Raw genomic sequence first — 23399 nt, 5'->3', positions numbered from 1 at the left:
TTAGTCAGTGTCTATTAGTTTGAAGCCATCTATATGCTACTCCTACACTAGCATGTAACTGACAAAATAACCTTTAGCAGATGCATATGTCTAAATTTTACAGTCTTTCTCTCCAGGGAAAAAAATTAATGACTCATCCTGCACTACACAAAATTTTGTCTAATCAAATGCTCTATAAACCACCTGCAAATCATATGGTGTGTTTGAATCAAGTCGGAAAGATTGTATTTATTGAACGATCATGAACGTGTAATTACAAGTCGGAAAATCTTTTACATTTTTTTTTTAGACCAGAGTTTCCACATTGGAGGTATCAGTGAGAAAATACAGGGAGACACAATTGATGAACAGGGAGATGCAATAGTCTGCATTGATGGTAAATTTGTTTAAATTAACTGAATTATTATGGTCACATTTTATTTTAAGGTCCAATTCTCGCTATTAACAAACATTAACAATGACTTTTGCCTCAATAAACTAATTTGCTGCTTATTAATAGTAAGGTAGTTGTTAAGTTTAGGTATTGATTAGGGATGTAGAATGTGGTCATGTAGAATATGTGCTTTATAAGTGCTAATAAACAGCCAATATGTTAATAATAGGCATGTTAATAAGCAACTAGTTAAAAGTATGAATTGGTCCCTAAAGTGTTACCTAAAATTATGTGTTTCCCATTAATAAAACGAGCTAATTATTATCATTATTATTATTATTATTAATGTTGTGGTTAAAAAAGCCTGGTAGTAAAACTGAAAAACAAACCCTAATAGTTATATGTCTGTCCTAATTCATTTTCACACATTATTTTACAGTGGTCTAGCTAAACCCTCGAGCATTTATTTTACATGAAATAATACCTTGTGTACAATACTTTCTGTGTTCAGTGTAGGGATGTAACGGTATGAAAATTTCATCCCCCACGGCTCTGTCTGCTCTTCGAAGGGAGTAGGGCATAGGGATGCTCACTTCTGTTTGGAATTCGCCCCATGTCTCTTGTATCACCGCGGAGGCGCGGACGCGGCTCTCTCGTTTCATTCAAATGCAGCTTGCCGTCTTGCGTCTCAGTTTTTGATTGTATTGAAAATGAAATCAGAGGAATTTAGTATTAATACTACTATAATTTTGCTGTAGTGATCATATTGTCCTGACGATTGTTTTGTACACTGTTCATAATGGATTTATAAACAGGCAAGATTTCAAAACATTAATCTCAATTCTATATTTCATATCCCCGTATTTATTTATTATTATAGGTAAACAAAAAAAAATCTGTGTAATAAGTTAACTATGAATATACAATACATTATCTCTTAAATGTCAACCTTATAGTTTGAACGTTCGTTCGTTGCATTCACTATATAACAGTGGGTGGTGGTCACGAAGATGACTGAGCAAATTTGATGTGTTTCCCCCTTTGGCAGCGACTTTCTTCTCGCAAGCTCGGCAGACAGGGTGACCGTCCTCGATTAAATTGCCTTCAGGACTTTTGTAAAAGCCAAAATACGACCAGACCACCGATTTGGTCCTCTTAGATGGCTGAAAAATCTCCCGAGGGCTGTCACTGCCTTCCGCCATTTCGTCTCGTGCAAAAAAAACAAAAAAAAACAACATTGCATGCTGCTTCTGCTTCAGACTGATGCTGGCTGGACAGGATTTACCGCGAGTTTTCAAAATCGCGATAATCAAATACGGTTTTGATGATAATTAAATTTTAAACGATAATACTAACCGTCAGGCCATTTTATCGTGATTTATCATGAAACCGGTAATCGTTTCATCCCTAGTTCAGTGATTCTCATTTTAAAGGGTCATGAAACCCCCGTTTCAGCACTGGTTAGTTCTCACCAGTTTTAAAAAATGCTAAAAAAGTGGGCGTGGTGCGCAGCGGAGCGGAGGAGGGGGAAGAGGAGAGACAGACAACACACATACAGCTTAGCGTTCTGACAGTTTAATTTAGCACCCATCGAGTTAAAAACACAAATAAATGCATAGCCATGTGCAACACAAACACCTCTGCTAAAATCTCAGAAAAAGTAGTCTGGGGTTTCATGACCCTTTAAATACAGAGAAATGTTCTCAACTACTCCACTACTGTGTTGTGTTTGTGATTATATTTGCATGGTAATTTGGAAAGTTCATATTTAAATGCCACAGCAATGCCAGAATTACGAGTGGGAAACTATTATTTCCGAGATAGAGGTGTCAGTGAAAAAATATGGGGGACACAATGGAAGCAGTGTCTGTACTGATGGTAAATTTGTTGAAATGAATGAAATTATTATTTGTTTCCCATTGACAATAAAACTAGCTAAGTTGCATTTACAAAATATGACAGTATTACAATATAATATATAAAGATTCAATTTGCATCACCTTTAAACAAAGACACATCTGATGTGCATTGTTTATTTATAATTTCGTATGAGTTTTTTTTTTGTAGAATTGCAATCTTGCTCTGACCAAGTGATTTGAACACGCCTGATATCGTAATTGCATCATCTTAATCATAAATACGAACTTCCCAGGTGGATTTGAATGCACCAATAGATCATTTCTGACATAATTAAAGCCTGCTAGCTATAAAAAATGTAGAAAAAAAAACAAGCTTCCTGTTGCAATAGGAAATACATCAATACAGAAAATAAAATGTGATTTAATGGGGTTTTAAAATAGGAAAATCTTAAGACTTGCAAATTAATGTTTAATGGCTGTGAACCAAATGCTGAATAGAGCAAGTGTGCAATATTTTAAATAGCATAAATTTTCTCTCAAACTAGAGGCAATGTGTGAGAGGTGCTGTTCCATCCCCCAGAGCCCCGCAGGCAGTGCAGATCAGGAGTTAAAACATGGAGGTGGGGGTCTTTTGCATAGTGGATGATAATATGGATAAGCAAGAAGCCAGTGAGATTGTCGGTTTTGAATATAAAAATTACGGGAAGGCGAACAGCATGGAGCCCCAAGCTAAGCAAGAACACAAAACCACATACAGCATGTACCTTATGCATCACTTCTTTAATTATGAGACTAACTTCATGCTAATAAAGCTTCTGATCATGTCAATTTGGAGCATCAGAATATTTATGCATGGAAACACATAAACTCACATGCACATGTTCAAAAGTTTATTCTCCGGTTCCTGGACGCATAGCTAGTTAATATTATGTTACAGTAAGTGATGTTCATATTTGAATTATGGCTGTGCAGTCAGTTTTAATGATATGTTGATAAGTGTTTCATCCAAAAAGCAGTGCTGTTAGTTGCCCCAAGGGCTAAAATGCAGGTTGACAGAAGAGAGGAAGCTGTGGGGAAGGGTGTTAAAGAATAAACTCGGCTAAATGCGGTTTCTCCTCAGGCCATGTCCGCCAATTTGTTCCATATTCATCTTGTGTTAAGGCTGGCTGGTAAACTGCTTTTGTTGGGGATTCGGCATTTGTGTTGTCAAAGAACTTGCAGACTGCAGTTTGATGCAGATAATGCATGGTCAGTGTTAATACTGGTACATTAAAAATGAAAAAAAAAACAAAAAACAAAAAAAAGCATACACAAAAGGGAAATTCCACTCAAGGGCATTTTTAGTGTTGACGTTCACACAAATTGCAGTTTGTTTCTGTTTGTTAGTAGGGTGTTAGAGCAACTGCTTGGAATGATTCATAATTATATATAAATACATTTTAAGAAATTATATATAAAGTATATTATACACTGCTGGGAAAATGTTCATGAACTTTCTGTCAAAAATCACACTAAGAAATCAGATTTTTGTTTGGTTATGGATCATGGAAAGCAGTACACCTATCTTGGGGGTGGGCAGTAAAGTAACATAAGGAGCTGTGTGGTCAACATGAATGTTGCAGGCTTAATCCCAGTTCTATAACTATCGCGCCCTTGAGCGAAGTGTTTAACCTCAGGTTACATCGGATTCTAGCATAGAATGACTAGATCGATAGTGTCCTGTTTGACAAATGACAACAATATTAGGCCTCTAAGCATACAAGAAGGCAATTCAAATGCTGGAGAAACAAGAGAAGGCAGGAAAATCAAAACTACTCATTACTAAGAGAAGGGCAACCAAAAACTACATATATTTTATAAGGGCTGCAAGCACAACTATGAAAGAAGAATTAATTAACAAAGCAATACTGCAAACATGAGGCCCCATAACAACAAAATACACACACCAGTTATCTGATAGAAGCAACATCATTCATATAATGAGAACGAGATAATCTAGTTTTTGAATAAAAGGGATCAATGATCTGTTTATTAAATGACATCACTGGCATGGACCCAAACAGCTTTCAACCCCACAGACAAAACAATTAGCATAAAATGCCATTTTTTCCTATTTGATGACAGAAGCAAATCCAGAAAACACTGGCCTGGGTAAACCTTGACAAAGCTGCCTCCTTAAAAAAAAAAATAAAAAAATCAATGGCCGCACAAAACAAAGCAGTAAAATCCTTACAGATATTCTTGAGTGAAAATCTATGGTTTGGAAACCCTCCTCCTACATAACAAGATTTTTCTGATGGTCTAAAATGTTTTAATACAGTAGACCTTAACAAGCAAAGGCATAACATGGCAAATCTGACTTGCAGAAGTGCCAGGCCTGATGGTTCTTGCAAATCCTCACACTCCCTTCTGCACTCCTGACTTTTCTTCATGAGGGTGATGAGTTTCAGCATCATTAAGCCCTCACCATTCTGCACCAAATTACTGTGTGTTGAAATGTAATTTAGCTGGCGGAGAACTAGGCATATTCAGTGATCAAGGAAGACCGAAGCGAACCAACAATTGGTAATGCTATTGAGACAGATTTGAGGGTGTGTTCCTATGTGTTTGGGAGAATCTGTCTGACAGATGGTTGCCACTAGGTTCTGGGCAGGGACTCAAAGTGATTTTGAGATGGTCATATTGATCTGAAGGCTGTTGGCCAAGGCTGGTCAGACTGAGCTATACAGGCAGAACGGCCTTGAAGAATTACTACTGGACTCCAGGTTCATCCGGGCATAAGGCAGTCGTCTCTCAGGATAACTTTAGCAAAATAAGGCAGTGCTGGACTACTACTTTAAAAAAGTGGTTAAATAAACAATCACATGTCTGAGTCAGCAGCTCATTCAGACATGTTCACAAATCTCTGCCACAATGCCCAAGCAATTATGTAGTCATTAAGTTATACTTATATTAACGAAAGTATGTGAGTTTTCACTTGAATCAAAAGACTATTTTAACTTTAAAGGGGTCATATGATGCGATTTAAATTTTTCCTTTTCAGACCGATGAGCTTTGTAAAAATCGACGCGTTTCAGAAAGGCGGGGCATAGAGGAGAAACAATAATATACAGTATGTGGAAAATAATGTGTTTTTTGAACCTTAAACCGCATAAACACATTTCATTACACCAAATACACAAAATAATGTTCTTTTTAGCAACATCATATGACCCCTTTAATTCCATTTAATTGCAGACTCAACATTTTTTTTCTTTAAACATTTCTTTTCACAAATTAACTTCTTTTTCTATTAACTTTGGCAAAAAAAGGCACAGTCAAATGAAAAAAATAAATAAAATAAACTGATTAATTTGTACGGTGAGAAAATATTGCACCTTATAGCCTAGACCTAAAATCAAGTCAACTTTTTTGGAACTTAAGTCCAACTAGAGTCTAGAGTCTTATACAAGCAATGTATTGAGTTGTAGTGATATTTCAGGCTCCAGCAGAGTAACAGACCAGGAAACAAGTGGTTGGAAACTCAAACGCTTGGCTGATATAAGAGAATGTCATTGCTGGGGCAATAAAAACGCCTCATAAACTAAGTGCATGACTGGCACATTTTAAAATGCTCTTACTGTGGCACAGCTTTACCAGACATTTTATTAAAGCCTGAAAGGTATGATGAAGCCAAGATACAGTACAACATTTGACTACAAAATGTATTAATGTCAAAAATATGCAAACTACATGGCTGCACATTATATAGTATATGCAACACAGTTATACAGCAACATCAAACTGAATAACTGACCCAATCTACTTTTCAAACCCTTTAAAAAACAACAAAGAAGCATGCCATTTTAAAAGGTGTCAGCAATTTCCAGCCCTGTAGATCAAGGCATCTTTTACATTGTTTTCCTGACTGCACGGGATAAACAAACCTGTCATCTGCAATTTTATCATGCATCCACTAGTCAACATCACCTTGCTGAGGCTTTCAGAGAAAAGATGGTACTTGACATCTTTATATAGAGGGAGGAGAATGCAAAAATATGTTTGCATTTTCTAAGACCACAGCTTGAAAAGTAAGTTTAAAATGAAGAGGTTAAATATCAAATTAACACTCAGGAATTTAACATGACTGTACACTGAGAATACAGTGAATGAGTCCTCTGTGCTCTAGTGTGTGTAGGAGCCCTCCCTAGGACGCACATAAAGCCCTGTAAGACAATTAATCAGAGACCAAAAACAATAGGCTTTTGTCTCGGCTTGAGCCATGCTCAAATTGGCACTGCAAAAAACACCTAAAACAACACTGCAAACCAGGAGACTACAGCAGACTAAATGCTGTTCTTTTAAACTTTCTATTCATCAAAGAATCCTGAAAAAATGTATCATGGTTTCCACAAAAATATTAAGCAACGCAACTGTTTTTAAGATTGATAATAATAATAAATGTTACCTGAACACCAAATCACCATATTAGAGTGATTTCTAAACAATCATGTGACACTGAAGACTGGAAAAATTGCTGCTGAAAATTCAGCGTTGCCATCACAGGAATAAATAACTTTTTTAAATTGTTAAGACACTTAAACATACATTCCATTTATATTCTATAAAATGCTACTACCTTACAAATAGACATGAGTGACAGAGCACCCAAAAACAGCGTGTCAGGCATATTGATGACTTATGTTTTGTCTGTTCATCAAGACAATAAAAGGTGTTTCTTCAAGCGTGTGCCTATGCATCTAAGCAACGGCATTTCTTGTCAAATGTCAGTCTGTCGTGTCTTACAGGTCATCCGCTACAATGGCTGATAGATGAGCACAATTACCCACCGCTGCACAAAAAGCGCCCACATTTGATTGGTGTTAAAGGGGTCATATGATGCGATTTCAAGTTTTCCTTATAATGTACAGTATTTGAAAAATAATGTGTTTTTTGAACATTAAAGCATGTCAACATATTCTGTTACACCAAATACACAAAATAATGATCTTTAAAAAAGCATCATATGACCCCTTTAATTTCACATCCTCAGCCACAGAGCTGTATTCTAAAGTCTAACCTTGACTAAATCAAAAGAAACCAAAAAACTTTGGTTCTGTATTAGAACTAAAGGGGGAAAAAATTCTCCAAGGCACATATGTAATGGGCCACAACTCTTTGTCTGGAGGAAAAAAGACAAACAAAAAACGGAGTGATGAATCGTGGAGGAGTTCGGAGACGCAAGTAACTCTGACAGTCTGATCCATTGCCCAGGGCAAGAATTCGTGAAATGGAAAAGTTCTCATCAGGAATGGAGAGGCCTTCCTCTGAGGAAATAAATGGCACCCACACCTCCAGCTCGTGGAGAGGAGACAGAGATAATGAAACGGCAGGCGGATGTTTATCGACTTTTATGAATACTATTTGATCTTGCTTCTGTCGTCACTTGTTGGCAAAAACACACAACTCCCTTGTACCGCTGGTGCCGAGGGTGGGCAGGACAGCAGAGGGAATATGACAAGGAATGCAAGCAAGCAACAGATGGAAAACAGAGTGGCCAATTACACCGTGCTGTAAAAATCGCTGGGTGTGCGGCACGAGAGAAGGAGATGAGGTGATTCATTCAGACAAATGATACATCTCTTACAAGCTGCCTCCTACTAGAACAGCATTTATGTCATGCCAGGTTTCCAGCTAGCATGCGAGGTAAAAAGTTAGCGCATGAATGCAACACATAAACCGCACAGAGGAAGCTGCTAATGAATAATGTTGAGTGATTTCAAAAAAATTTTGTAGTGCCACGCGGTAGGCCACAAGCGTTCAGAAGCTTTTGCGGAGCGCCTCTGTGATTGCCTCCCAAGGGCATCTCAACTGCCCTGAAATTCTATTTCCCAGTGCCGAAAAGCCTGTTTATGCACAACTGTTAATGCTCACAAAAGAGGCTCTGATCACACCAATAAACCGTGCAAATCACTGAATCCACCGAAACATCCATTCGCACCAAACTCGAGCGTGCAGCAACGCAGTCTGTCAGTAGGCACGCTGATTACCATGGATGTCAGTGGAGCACTAGAGGGCAGCTCATCCAGTGCCAGGTCCTCAGCTAAACAGACCACATACAGTACTGCTATCTGCATCATTTATGTTCAGTTAGGGTTGTGCCGATAGACGATAGTATCGTGTATCGACGATAGTCAGAGATATTGACGATAGAAGATGTCTTTGTCGATAGTCAAGATGATATTAGGCTCATTCTCCTATTAATGTATTATTAATAATAATAATAATTATTATTATTATTATTAGGCGGCCCATTATAATTCGGCTATTATTATCAAATTGCCCCACTTTTTCATTCAGCACTGTATTTCACACACACACACGTGTGCAAATGAAGAGCCTGTAGCCGGTGAAGGAGTCTCCAACCACAAACACAGACACATATCATCTGCTGATAGTATTAAATAATAATAATAATTATTATTATTAGGCGGCCCATTATAATTCGGCTATTATTATCAAATTGCCCCACTTTTTCATTCAGCACTGTATTTCACACACACACACGTGTGCAAATGAAGAGCCTGTAGCCGGTGAAGGAGTCTCCAACCACAAACACAGACACATATCATCTGCTGATATAAGGTATTTTGTTGCAAGTAATCTGAATGGCCTATATATGTGCAATATTTTAACCGAGCCCTCGCTAACTGAGTTTAATGCCACAGTTATGTTAGAACGCATCTCATTCTTGTTTCTGTGGCGGTGCGTCGGGCTCATCATGGGGCGCGCAGTCCGGAGCGCTGTATGACTGATGTATCTGTTTAATTTAAATTTACTCCAAATATATGAGCTTACCTGTTTTAAATACTTTATATTTAACGTGTTCGTTTATGTCCAATATTTAGTGTTAAACTGTTGGTCTTTAAAATAAATCTACTTTAGATTTTCACCGTTCACTGTTTTGCAGACCTTTTAGACTCATAACTTCCGTGTGTCGATGCGGCAAACTTGTCACAGGACGCGCGGTTCTAATAGCGATGTATGACTGTTGTATCCAAATAAATATGAACTAGCTGTTTTAAATATTTTTGTATTTAACATGTTATTTTATCAGTATGTTTGAAAGTATAAGCCTATTATTTAGATTTGTGGTGCTTCCATAGGCTCCCTCTCTCTCGTGCGTGGTTTAAAACACCAAATAGTTATGAAATAGCCTATGACAAGTACAGGGAGTCTCTCTCTTGCCCCCACCCACCCATGCACGATAATATAATCTATCGGCGATCTCATGGACTGGCGATATGACGATTTTAAAAAAATTACCATATCGCCCAACACTATGTTCAGTCATTCATACTCACATTCACATATGATCGAAAGGTCGAAAAATGATAATGCCTGATCCCAACCACTTCCTTCTTCTGTTCTCTTCCCTCCTGTATTATGATCTCATGGTCATAAGACTGAACAGTGACCAAAGTCCTCACGCACCTCTTCAGGGTGTCCAGGGTTGACCAATAAAGTCGAACTGATGGCCTTTCTGGCAGGTACCACTGATCATGTACGTGTTTTCGTGCCTCGCAAATGTAAATGTTTGGTTTTCTATTATTTCTGTGAATCTTGAAAGAACCAGTTAGAATGGGTTGATAACTATAATTATCAACCCATCACAGTATGCCATTGTTTTCCAGTAAATGTGTTTATGAATTTATAGCTGTCATGGGGTTAAATTATAGCTCGCTGAATAATTTGACTCTACTGTTGCAAATAAAAAATGGAATACATTTGTTTTGTAAAGGAAACTTTAAATGGAAATGATAAAATACATATTGGGTAGTTGACAGAATGTCAATGACTTCCTTTACTGTAAATCAACATCAAGATTTTTGGTTAAAATTTGCATTTAGCAAATTAAATTAACTTAAATTAAATTAATTTGCATTTAGCAAATTAAATTCAGAAAATTAAATTCCTGAAGTCATTCTAATATTTTGGGGGGCTTAAATAAAAAAATGCCCAGATGGTGTAACTGTCTTGGGGAATAAAATGTTGGCAAACATAGTTTGGCATTTTAAATTATTTCTTAAAATTTGTATATGTAATTATTTATTTATTATATTATTAACAACACTGTTTTGCCAAATCAAAATGAGTGTGAGCTAGCCACACAACAGTTTTACAAATATAATGTATCTGTTAAAATAATATAAAACACTTGGAAAACACTGTCTGCCAAATCAAAGTCAATATGGGTTTTAAAAATAGAAAAAGAAAATAGTGAGGACGTTGAGAATATCAACAGAACAAGTACAAAACTGAACTACTGGCATTACTGAGCCTGGCTCATTAATGTGTTTGTAATCTAGATGGATTAAGCTTCTTTCCGTTTTGTTGTCAGTACTCCTCTGGTCAGTTACACAAATCACTTGACTAGCCAGGAAAGTGAATATGTCTAACAAATGCATTAAGGGCGTATAACCAGCAATACAACTTCACATAATCATTTATCAGTGTACACTTTAATGAAATAAAGAGTCCTGCTGAACAATACAGTAAAATCAATGTCCACTAAATCTTAAAACATATTCCGCTTGTGAAACCACAGTATGTTGTAGTTGGCATGAGCAGCAATCCAACTCTTGATCCCAATTAAGACAACCTGTGCCTTTTCAACACAAAAGGGCTTGCCACAACACTATGAGGATTAGCGAAAAATTAAGTCGACAAATCCACTGATCAGATTATCTCTCCGAACAGGATCTTCTCTGCCTTACACGCCTCTTGCTGGCATAGGCTAATGCAACTCCATGGTGTCTAAACTGTAGTCGATAGCTTGGCTCAAAGATGTTGCTCTGCAAGCAGTCGATTTCAAAGCGAATGAAAGAAGAAGGACGGAAGAAGGAAATAGACATTGCAACAGAGAGATGAAAAGAGTGAAAGGGAGGTTAAAGAAAGGGCACTTTTACCAAACAATTCGTCACCTGCACGGTAAGGGAAAAGGGAAAGGGTGCTTGCTCAACCCTTTTACCGTTTACCAGGCTGTACTTTTTCTGCACTGCTCAAAAAGACTGAAGAAAAGGACAGAACCCAGAATGTGACATATCTCCGCACAGCACCCTGTCTTTCTGTCATCAGTGTTACATGAGGTTTGCTCCTCTGGCTCTGTACCAAATTAGCATTAGACTCATCCTCTGCCCTGTGCTGCACCACTGAAAACCACCGGCAGCAGATAAACACTGTGATCATAGCACTTCTGAGTGTACAGATTTAAACTTCAAATGGCCAACGGTTACTTGGCCTTGCCCTGCAATAGTTTTTAAGGAATAACTGATGCATGGAGACAACACTGCAAGTAGCATGCTGACATGCAAACTGACACATGTGAAGTATAGCAGTATGAAAACATTCAATCGGAAGATTGCGATGACAACCTGAGTTAGCTGTCTGGCTTAAACCCAGTTGTGGTTTGCTGCAGTTTTTGTTCTGTGTAGGCGGCAGAGCCCACCTGAGCCGAACCCCCGAGCCAACTACTCTACTCAGTGGGTGAGGGGCAGCTGGGTTTCTTGTCAAAAGGTATAGCTAAAATTTTCACACAAAACCAACAACGAGCAACAACTTAAGTGTTCAATTCAGCTTATGCAAACAGTAATGGAGGGAAGCAAATATTTTACTAGTTCTCCGAGTGCTAAGGTTCAAACAGGAAGGTCTGGCAGGGTCTCATCAAGCATTCCCTCTAATATCCCATAGTACACTCTGGTTTCACAACTGAGGAGTGGGGAAGCAATTTTCAGAAGGTAGAAAAGACAGAACGGGGAAGAAAGAAAGAGGCAAACAGATAGCAAGAGAGGGGGCAGATTGGGACTTACAAAACACACTCAATATGTCTGTGTCCCGTGTGGTTTGGACCATCTTTTTTCTTCCCACCTGAAGGGCAGGAGACAGAAAGGACAAGTGATTGTTGAGTGGGGTTGGCATAAACCAAATGATGGTATGGAAGCAGATGCTGCTACAAGCTAAGTAAAGTGCATTACCCACCATGCCTCCTGCAACTGATAGGCACTCCGCGAGTCTATATTCTTGAAACGTTTGAAGATATCAATCAGCACAAGGTGAAATCCAATCATGAAATCCCCCTGAATTCTTAGTATGACAATCCCCCACCTCTACTTGGTGCATAAAGGGGATAAAAAGAAGCTGACGTACAGTCCAGCTCTGACAATCAACAATCATAGTGGTGTCTGAGCTTGACCTACCTCAGCCTGATGACTCCTGAAGGCTGGCACTTAGTGGATGAGATGCCCTAACCCTGCAATTCGGGTTTGTTTAATAACATTCCAACTGACATATTGTCTGCCCTCTGTTGCTCTTTATGCAGATCTCCATCCATCGTTGTGAGCACCGCAGAGATGCTTAATTGTCCCAGAGAAGCCGTTAGCAATCCACAAGGCATTAGAGATGCTATTGAGCATGCTCCAGTTGAGCTGAGACAGCAGTCTCACTCAGGTCAGTGCTGAGCAATGCAGACTACAGGACTAGATACCTCAAAAATGCTTCCATCATCTTTACCCCAGACATGAGTACCCTGGGTATTCATCCTAAAGCCTATTTGGACGGGACTAGGGACTAGGATTTTGTATTTTTTTTTGCCAACTTTTTGAGCAAGAAAACAGCTGTTGGTTCAAGTAATTTTTTTTATATCAGATATTTAATATATCAAAAAAAAAAATCTTGATTACTTCAATGGGTTTTATGATGAATGCACCTTCTGTAACACCCACATCCAGACAACAGACACTCCCATCTGAGTAGAGATGTCAGTCCCATTCAAATCAGTACTCTGCTACTACAACTCAAACATCACTGGGATTTGGGAAAATGAATCCCATCAAAAACAGCTATTTACTCTACCTCTGATTTACTGATCTGTGTTTTTCACACCATGTCTATATCTCCCTTGAGCTGATGTGTGCGCCAGAGGGTGTGTCGAATTCAACTCTGTTCGGGAAAGGTGTGTTTGCTGGCACATGATGACGAAGCAAGGTGAATGATAGAGTTTAGAAAGAACCAGACACATTAGACTCTTGTAATTCGAACAGTCACAGAGCGAGGACCTTGTGGAAAAGTACCTGGCTACTATGCAAGATGGTTACGGTCTATTTCTGTTGCTAGTTTTTCCCTTTCTTCTGAATTAAAGTAACCTTGGCCTTATTATCTGAAAGTAGCTCAAGCAGAGGACACAATTATTGTGCAAATTGCGTGCCTCTGGGTTCTCAACTCTAAACAAGGGTCTCAGTTCAGTTTGTTGAGGACTATTTACCCCGTGTTCTGAGAGAGTCTACCAACTGCATTTGCAGATGTGTATTTGGCACAATCGCTCACATTAAACTGTCTGCTATGTCAAGGGCATGGGGAACTCTGGGAGAAAAGCGGTGTCATGTGCAACAAATTTCCCCTGGTTTAAATGAAGCCCTGCGGTAGGTAATCATTGACTATGATGGCTGCAAATGCCCGGCTTTCAGGGCAAATATTCTCATTTAATCATTCAGACAATATGTTTGTACAAAATGTGTCATTTTTCTGCAGGGGTCAAACAAGGTCTGTGGTTGGTGTAATCCTGACCCTTCCTGTCCTCGTGTGTGGGCGATGGCGGAGCAGTTCCCCTGCAGCTGCCAGAGCGATGCTCCACATTGCAGTGTGGTATTTATAGCCGATGAAACAGCTCCCTGTCGTTGGCCACTGTCAAGTCTGATGGGTTCAAAAGCAGTCAGCCAAGAACCAACCAGCAAAACACACAAGCATGCACACACATACAGACTTTTACAATCTCCAAAAGGCTCTGAAGAATGACTCACGGTCTTCCTTGTCCTGGGAAAGAGAGAGTTAGTAAAGACAATGGCTGGGTCGTTCTTTCTTGCTGCCTACTGTCGCAGAACTAGAATGGGGAAAGACAGAGTGAGTGCAAATGTTCATCATGTGGAAAGCTACATGGTCTGCCATTAGGATCCCTGCCAAAGATTTCATCCATGCGATTATCCCACCCCACCGCAGCTACTCGCTTCATCATCCATCTCATGCAAACACACACACACCTGTACATGCTAGTCCCTGCCGCCCAATCCCACACCTCTCTGCCGTTCTAATCAAAACCTATTGGGAGAGACTTTCCATCTGCTCAGAGAGGCAAACTACACTATCATTAAAACTGATCAGAACCTCTTTATCCCCGCCCACTGCCCACATTGCTATGGAAACTCAGCCAAGAGTAGTCACCTGATATTGGCAGAATAGAAGAGATGAGCACGGGGAGCGGGGCAGGGAAATGAGATTCCCTTCACTCCTGTCTGATCCGTGATTTTGAGCTTTATTACAGCCCCCGTCCTGACCTTCACTTCACAGTATGGGGCGAATGTATGTTAAGAAAGTAGCAAAGCACTGCACTCTATTACTCCTCCATTCAATCTCAATAAAATGAGCATAAACCTGAACGTCTTTTCCTGGATTAATAATTCTTCTTCATAATTCACCCCAGGAGACAATTATCTATCGAGGGCATTATTTGATTTCTCAGTTCATTATTTAAATATGACAAATGTGACAAGACAGACATGCCTACAATGGATTTCTGCTAGGCGAAGTGTGCTATTACATGATCATGTGACTATGGCAACATGTGCAGTCACCGCATCAGTGTCATTAATTTAAATAACACAAAACAACCCTTTATGAGCAAAGGTAGCATAGGATCACGTGGGAACATGAAGCTACACATTATGGAAATCCTATAACCACATATTATGTTTTCAAGTTAATGTTTCACAACCATAATTGTGTGAGCGGAATGAGTCCGTGCAAAACATGGAGCTGCAACGAGACTCCAGGGGCCTATGACAAATTAATACATATTTATGGTTCATTTGTGAGAGTTGTGACTGACCGAACAGAACTGAGATTAAAAGCAAACTTTCAACAAAAGAGATAATTATACAACCTCAGAAACTTACATCAATGTAAATGCTAATAAAATACTGGAGTAAAGATAAACTTCACTTATGGTTAACTTGAGCAAGATAAGGCGACATCACACCCTGACATATGAACTTTATAACCAATTTCCTTCGTCTAAATATGAAAATGTGAACAGATGTATTCACTGCTCTCTTTAAAAATGGTATCTATTCAGAGATCAGCATGACATTTGATACTGCACTGAAAAAGGAAGCATACAGTAATTGCCACCTTAGCTGTTTGTACCTGATCTAACCCTTAAAAAATGACTTAACTTAAGTTGGTGTAACTTAGTGCAGACCTTTATATTAGGTTACATAATGCAGTTGATTCTGTCATATAAAATTAATTCAGATGTTACCACATGAAGCACATTTTAGATTACCTGACAAAACATGTTTAAAACTCTATTTGTGGATTTGTTTTAGAATGATTCCCTGAAAAAGGCCTCTAGCTAAATGAACCGCCCCTTAGGGAAGTTACAGGCACTGCCATTGGCTAAGACAGCTCTAAGGACCCTGGCAAGTAAACATAGCAGAGGAGTGTCAAATTCATTCTCTCAGTTTGTCTGACTACACTGTAAAACGTGAAACACGAAGGAGTGACTTTTACCTGACCCATGAAAATGAATTTTCTTGGTCTAATCTAATATAGTCAGGCTGTTTCAGTCAATATTTGTTTACCACTTTTCAGGTTACTTGACAAACATATCGTCCAGTGTACAATTGAAAAGTGCTAGTCTGAAACCTGGCATTTATATTATATGCTAATATAGAGTATTTACATAGATGTGTGAAATAAAATGTTCATATTCTTGTATTTTTTGCTGCTCTAAGGCCAAATGCAATGCAAATCAACTGACCCAAGAGAGATTCAGTTAAATTTTTTGATGATGACCATCCGACTTCAGAGGAATAACATCTCATCATCTCTATCCAGAAACCTAAGCTTGTGGAGGTATCAATTATCACGGCAGATTTCATTATATCATTAATTCCAAGTCAAGCGAGATAAGCTGCTTCAATGCAAAAAGCACTATTAAAGATGTATGAATGTTGAGAGAATGCACACAAGCCCAAGTAGATGTAATAACACACTTGACTATGAAAGCTTGTTATCGGTGTACGCTTGGAAGAGCAGGGACTGGGCATTATGGCCGAACATCTGTAGAAGACATTGATTTTACAAGGCTCTTAAGAGAAGCAAATGTTTTCAGTGCATCGATTAAAACAGCAGACGACATGACGGGAGATAAAACCACAAAGTAGCCTTGAAAGAGTGAAGCCAAATTGTTATACGATGATAATTAATGGTGCCCATCCTGAAGTGTGTCTAATGGGTGTGATAGGAGTGGATTAAATAAGGGAAAGCACTGGCGGAGACAAATAATCCCTGTGCTGTGATTTCCACATATATGCCTTCTAGGTAGGCAGCTCACTTTAGCTAATAAGAAATCAAACTGATCCCAGTGCAGTTGCGAAACATAACCTTTGACAGTTAGAAGAATAGCGAAAAGACTTGTGGGAACTGCATTAAGAAAAACAGTCATCATAATAATGACTTACAGGCTTTATTGCCTTCATCATTTTTTTTTGTGCCTTTTTTAGGATAGGACAGTATATAGACAGGAAGTGAAGTGGGAGAAAAACAGGGACGGGATCAGGAAAGGTCTGCGAGCCCGGGACTCGAACTTGGGACACCCGAAGCACAACATCGCTATAAGTTGGCGCACTGCCCACAAGGCTATTGGTGCCCACACCTTCATTGTTTTTAAAGGGATAGTTCACCACAAAATATAATTGCTGTTCCAAACCAGAAAGACTAATTTTAAGGAATCTGCCAGATGCATATTTACATGTAATTACAAGGTAATGGTGACTAAATTATTAATTAATTACAAGGTAGGGTGACTAAAAAGAGGTGTAAAAGTAGAAAGAGGTCCATAAAAGTAGTCTACTTGATTTATTGCACTATATTCCAAGTATTCTCAAGTCATACAATTGCTTTTTAAGAGAAACAGAGTTGTTATGTTTGGATCAACTGATTCATTAAAAAGATGACTCAAACAAATTGCTGATTTACAAATCATTTCTTCTCTCATGGTGAGCTAAGGCGGGTGTCAAGATCTTCTGCAAATAATCACTCAAATTCCATTTTGTTCCTCACAAAGGTGCCATCTTTTAGCACAAAAACACTTTGAAAATAGCTTACGAGATATGCAGACTACTTTTATTACACATTTATTACAGTTCACAGGCTTGACATTTTCAATCCCCATTCAGTCATTTGAGGGAAACTACATTCTTCGAAATTTCTGCTTTTGTGTTCCATAGAGAGAGAAAAAACAGTTATACAGGTTTAAAACAACAACACGAAGTTAACTGAATTTTATTTTGGGTGAACTGCTTCTTTAAACATCATTTCGCAGTGTTCCGTAACTCGCTGCCTTCTTCACAGGGTTCTAAAAGTAAACACTCCGTTTTCTGCAGCGACTTCGTGTTAACTTGCCTTTCTCCTTTCTACCCACATAAACATGGACACGCTACTGCTGTTGTTATTCCTGCTAAATGTCTGACTTACATTAGGGTCATTTACGCTGCACCACTTCAACAGTCCTGATACAAATCATTTATTACTAATCTCGTCTGGTGTATTTGTTAACAGATTCGTTTGCGCTATATGGTGTGGACTCGCTGAAAGTAGGCTTCCTATATTTGGCACTGCTATTCTCATTCGCAATCGCCTTCATCTCTTTCTAGTACACAAAGACATTATACAGTGTGCCGTGATCGTGATACTCACAGAATGACTGTCTGACCAGAGCATACTTCTCTATCACGGCGCGAAAACACAATGCGCTTGAGCTGCAAAGCTGACCGTTATTTTTGCCGTTCAGCAGTTGAGGCAGCTAGCAACAGGCCGGGATGGAGCGAACTCGCCGGCGAGAAAAACGTCGTTTTCCTTAACATAATGCGACGACGGACTTACCTTGATTTGGCACTGGCGTACTTGTATCTCCACAGCGCGTATGTTTTAACGAAAGGGATGCTTGACGAGTCGTGGCGGAAACAGGAACTGGGGAGACTGACTGCTGCTGTCTGAATTCTCGCTGCTGGGCTCTTGAGGAGGCTGCTCGGCTGTCACTGGGCTGCACTGCGCATGCGTGTGTCAGATCGCCACGATACAAGTGCTCCTCGGCGCTGAATGCAATTTCTTGGATCTCATTATTCATGGTTTTGCCAGCGTAATGCGACTGATTTCTCCGTACAAATGTGACAAATAGTCGTTTCACTAATGAGACCGCAGACAAAGCAATTTAAAGCGACCAATCTTGTGGGATTGTATTAGAAAAGAATAATAAAAAAGCCCACTATTATGCAAATGTAAGACACTCTCGTCTCGGGGTAGTTCAGATTAATACATGTTACATTTCTAATAAACGTCTAGTCTAACATGCAGGCTCGAAAATCTAATGTTCAGTGTTTCCATTCTGAACGTAGGCTATTGTACTGGACACTGAATTCCTGTTTGCAGTATATAACATTTTTGTAGCATTTTTTATAATTTTACATGCATATTTGCATTTGTGTTTTGCTCTCAATATTTTATTGTAACTCTTGACTTGTTTTGTGATCATCATAGCAATTGTACATGTTTACTTATTGATGCAGAATACTATTGTTTTAACATATATAAAAAAAGAAATGAGTTAAAGGTGACATATCATGAACATCTGACTTTTCCAGGTTTAAGTGCTATAATCAGGTCCCTGGTGCATCTACCAACTAAGGAAACGTGAAAAAGATTAACCCAATCACTTTGTTTAGGTAAGCGTTTTTCTGCAAGCGTCTGAGAAAACGAGGAGTCTGATTTCGCTCCCTTGGTGACGTGGCAAAGGGATCTCATTATAATATTACCGCCCCTTAATCTGTAAACTTCCACTCAAGGCACCATCATTTTGATTTCGCAAGCGACAACTTCACAGACACATTCTGGGGACACCAGAGACTTATATTACATATTGTAAAAAGGGGCATAATATGTCACCTTTAAAGTTTTAGAGCCTGGCAGGCCAGTTTTATAGACCTCTTTGCTCAATGGAAGCCCAAACCACATAAGAAAAAACATTCATGCTTTGAAAATCATCATTACTGTATGATATATGATAATATGATGAATGAGAACTTAGTTTAGTACTCACATGCTGTGACAGCAGCTTTCTGTCCCTATATGATAATTATGATAAAAAGTCATAATTATAACATAAAATGTCTAAACTATGGGGCACAAAGTCATAATTATAAGACAAAAAGTAGCAGTTAAGAGATGCAAAGTCACAGTTGTGAGATAAAGGTTGAAAGTGTGAGATAATAAGATAATTATGAGTTAAAAGTTTGCATGTTTGTCACAATTATTTGACTTTTTGTAATAATTAGGACTTTTTGTCCCTTATGAAAATTAACCATTTTATTATAGTAAAAGTGTAGTTACCATGGTTTTGTATAACCACAGTTTTACTACAAACGCCATGGTTATATTATGGTTAGTGAAGTAAAACCACGTTTATTTATTTATTTATTGTTTGTTTGTAAGGGGTATTATATTATAATTTACTAAAGCATGATTTTTTTTTTCTGGCCGAAATGGGTTCCATATTGAACTGTCATTAAAGGCATGTAGAAGAAAGCTGATGTTTAGGATTCTAGTCATTTGTCATACGCTCTGTTTTTTTCTCTCTCTTCATCTCTCTCTCCCTCTTTCACACACACACACACACACACACACACACACACACACACACACACACACACACACACACACACACACACACACTAAATCGAGGGCAGTTTGACTTAATCATTGTTACATCACTCCCACCCAGTGGTCTGACTGTGGAGTCACACCATGAACCTCTCACTGGGTTTTATCAATCTGAACCAGTGCAAATAGACTATAATCAACTATTAAAATGGAAGTTGAAAATAATACGGAATGACTTTTGTATAATAGATATAAAGTCCTTTATCTTATAAAAAGTGAAAATAGCATTGTGAGATATGGTTTTGTTAAAGAGACTTTAGAATCATTCAAAAGGTCGACAACTGTAAAAAGTAAATAATAATAATAATAAAAAAATGTGATATTATGTGATATAACATTGTGTGATATTATTTAGTTTAAGTGGAATAGTAACAAAAATACTGAGAATATTATAACGTTCTCAAAAAAATTAAGAACATTAAATGAAGTTATTGTTGTTCTATCTATCTATCTATCTATCTATCTAGCTGTCTGTCTGTCTGTCTGTCTGTCTGTCTGTCCTCGGTCGCGCTCACCGTTCTCTTGGCATTTTCCTATTTTCTTTCCCTGTGCTATTCGACTTGTTACATTCGTCTGGCAACGCGATCAGCATTATGATTTGTGCTGTCACACGGATAAGTGGCTCTTGCCACTCAGAAGCATCACTTTGCGCACGCGCTTTGCATGGTGTATTATCGGCCACAGAGCTACAGTTGATGTGCCAGGCCAACGGGGCGGGAACATAACCATGGGTGCTGCTATCTCTGAGAATGGTGTGCTAACGCATATTCCCATTATTGGGCCATACAATACAGAGTGTCTTGTCACCTTTTTAGACTCTCTACAGGGATCTCATCCCTGAACAAGAGAGGGGTCAGATTGGAGATGACCTGCCAAAGTACGTGATAGTTTGGGACAATGTCAGTTTCCATCACTCCAACATCATAAGGCAATGGCTTGCAGCCCACAACAGGATGCTGATGGAGTTCCTCTCACCCTACTCTCCATTCCTTAACCCCATTGAGGAATTTTTCTCAGCATGGAGATGGAAAGTATATGATCGCCAGCCACATACAGTACACAGATGACCCTTCTGGCTGCCATGGATGCAGCGTGTGATGACATCACAGCAGATGCCTGCAGAGGCTGGATAAGACACTCTAAAAGATTCTTTCCACGCTGCATCGCAAGAGAAGATATTCGTTGTGATGTGGATGAGAATTTGTGGCCCAACAGACCGGAACGTCAGGAGGTGTAGGAAGACTGCACTGTAATTCCTACAGCACTGCATGTACAGTTTTCCCTAAGGAGATTGTCCTATGTTCACATTTCTACTTTTGTTTTTTTTTTTCTTTGTGCTATGCAGTGCTGTCTTTTCCTTTCTGTATCGCAATGACATGGTCTGTCAACAAATTACAGTACAAACAGTAAAAGCATAAATGTGAATCTTGTCCAGTCTCTTGCAATCAAACTCCCACATACACTAAGGTGTAACCTACAATTTACAATAATTGTCATCAAAACTGTAGCCATAGTTTACATCAGAACATCCCTCCAGAGTACACTGTTATATTGACAACATGACTAAGCAATTTGACTGTCTTATCCGTACACAATGACAGAAGAACTTGTCATTCTGATGGCACTGACATGTTCATTGACACATATTTATTTTTGAGAGATGAACTAAGGATTTTGAGCAAGAGACTGGCTTTTGCAGGTAATCCATGGTGTTTTGCTATTTGTACGAGTTGTTTTGAGAAATGCACTTACTGTTTTGCAAATGTCAAGGATGATTCGAGAAATGTACCAAAGCGACTGAGAAAAACTGTAATACACAATATTGTGTTATGTTAATGAGTTAAAAATGCATTGCTCAAAATCAGGAAATAAGTTGCTTTATAATAAAACGAGGCCATTACGCTGGCTGGAAATAGAAGCTGCATCAGTGTTCATCACTTGTGTCTGGCAGGTTGCAGCACATAAACATTTAGCCACCTCGCTAGCTGTTAGACATTAGCATATTAGGTTTTAAATTTACAGAGGTTTTGGCTTTTTTTTTTTTGGTTTATTACGTTTTAAACAGGCTATAGAAGATATCAACGTAATGTCAAGAGGATAGCGAGCTTAGCAACTCTATTATTAGTTAACGTTGAAGCATGTGATTTTACTAACATACAGTTACATTCGTAGAGATACGAGTGTATTATGTGTGTTTTCAGGCAAAAGCAACAACTATTAAAGAGGCCCTGTTGAAATGGGTAAAACATTTGTTGTTAATTTAGTTTATAACTTAACTTTTATCAAGTTTGAACTCATTAAACATTCTTAGTAAATAAGCTCTGCTCTCTGTCAGTCAAATTATCTTAATTGATTTAATTTGGTTGTCTAAGGAGGAGAAAACGGGAAAAAGCGAGCGAGGCAACAGCAGTAAAGCTTTATGGTCAGATTCCTCCCATTGAAAATATGGACGCATCTCTCTCTAATCTTGTCAACTGCGAGTGAGTCTAAATACACAGATCCAGTTTTTAGTGCATTTTTGGTTACACTTTATTTGAAGGTGTCCTTGTTACAGTGTAATTATACATTTAAGTACTGTAATATTAATTAACTGCATGTACTTACTAGGGGTGGAACGGTTCAACTTACAGTACGGTTCGGTTTGTATCACGGTTTTAGGTCACAGTTTCGGTACGGTTTGGTATGTGCTATGTTTAGGGAAAAACTATACTGTCAAATAAAAATAAAGAAAATAAATAATCTATCTAACTACAAGCAACAGCACAAATAAATGCAATAGTGTAAAGATACAAATAAAATAAAGAGTTTTTTAGGTAGGTCTAACATTAGTTTTTAGGTACAGAAATTGAGTATAAAGTATATTATTGAGAATAAGAGTATATTATTGAGAATAAAGTAATCAAATGGAAAATAGCATTTCATATTTTACTGTATAAATTAAAGATTAATCTTTATTAATGTTACAAAAGCTATTAAATCAAGAGTGAGTGATTTCCTTGTTGTTGCTGTAAGAGAATGCACTGATAGAGTACTAGGCTATGTATGCTGTAGGATGCATACCAAGACGGGCATTTTGACATAATTTTTGTGTGAATTTCAAACAAAATTCAAACACAATACTTTAGAGAGAGTGCGCACGCACATCTTCTCACTGTGCGCACAAGCTCTCGTCCTCTGGCTCTTAAATGTTTAAAGGTGAGGTAAGTGATTTCTGGTAGCTAATGTTGATATTTCAAATCACCAAAACAAACACGCCCCTTCCCCAAAAGGGTCTCGCCCCTATTTTGATAGCTCCGCCCACACATACGTACGCAATCCAGGCAACAATTAGTTCTGTGAAACAAAGCAAAACCAATGTT

At 38.5% G+C, this 23399-nt stretch overlaps 1 protein-coding gene and 1 pseudogene across 1 annotated transcript in view; one reads left to right on the top strand and one right to left on the bottom strand.

The window, feature by feature from the left end:
- LOC107697788 (alpha-(1,6)-fucosyltransferase-like) overlaps positions 1-18351 on the bottom strand; it is a 100441-nt gene extending 82090 nt beyond the window's left edge. The window contains exon 1 of the mRNA XM_016498650.1: positions 18208-18351. The gene's annotated coding sequence lies outside the window, so the exon portion shown is untranslated. The remainder of the gene's footprint in view (positions 1-18207) is intronic.
- Positions 18352-20767: 2416 nt separating this feature from the next.
- LOC107697675 (dynein light chain 1, axonemal-like) overlaps positions 20768-23399 on the top strand; it is a 7211-nt pseudogene continuing 4579 nt past the window's right edge.

This window comes from Sinocyclocheilus anshuiensis, unplaced genomic scaffold, assembly GCF_001515605.1.
Source record: "Sinocyclocheilus anshuiensis isolate Anshui unplaced genomic scaffold, SAMN03320099.WGS_v1.1 scaffold446, whole genome shotgun sequence".
In the NCBI taxonomy this organism is placed as follows: domain Eukaryota; kingdom Metazoa; phylum Chordata; class Actinopteri; order Cypriniformes; family Cyprinidae; genus Sinocyclocheilus; species Sinocyclocheilus anshuiensis.
The sequence above is the reverse complement of the archived record's forward strand: the minus strand, read 5'-3'. Positions and strand labels throughout refer to the sequence as shown.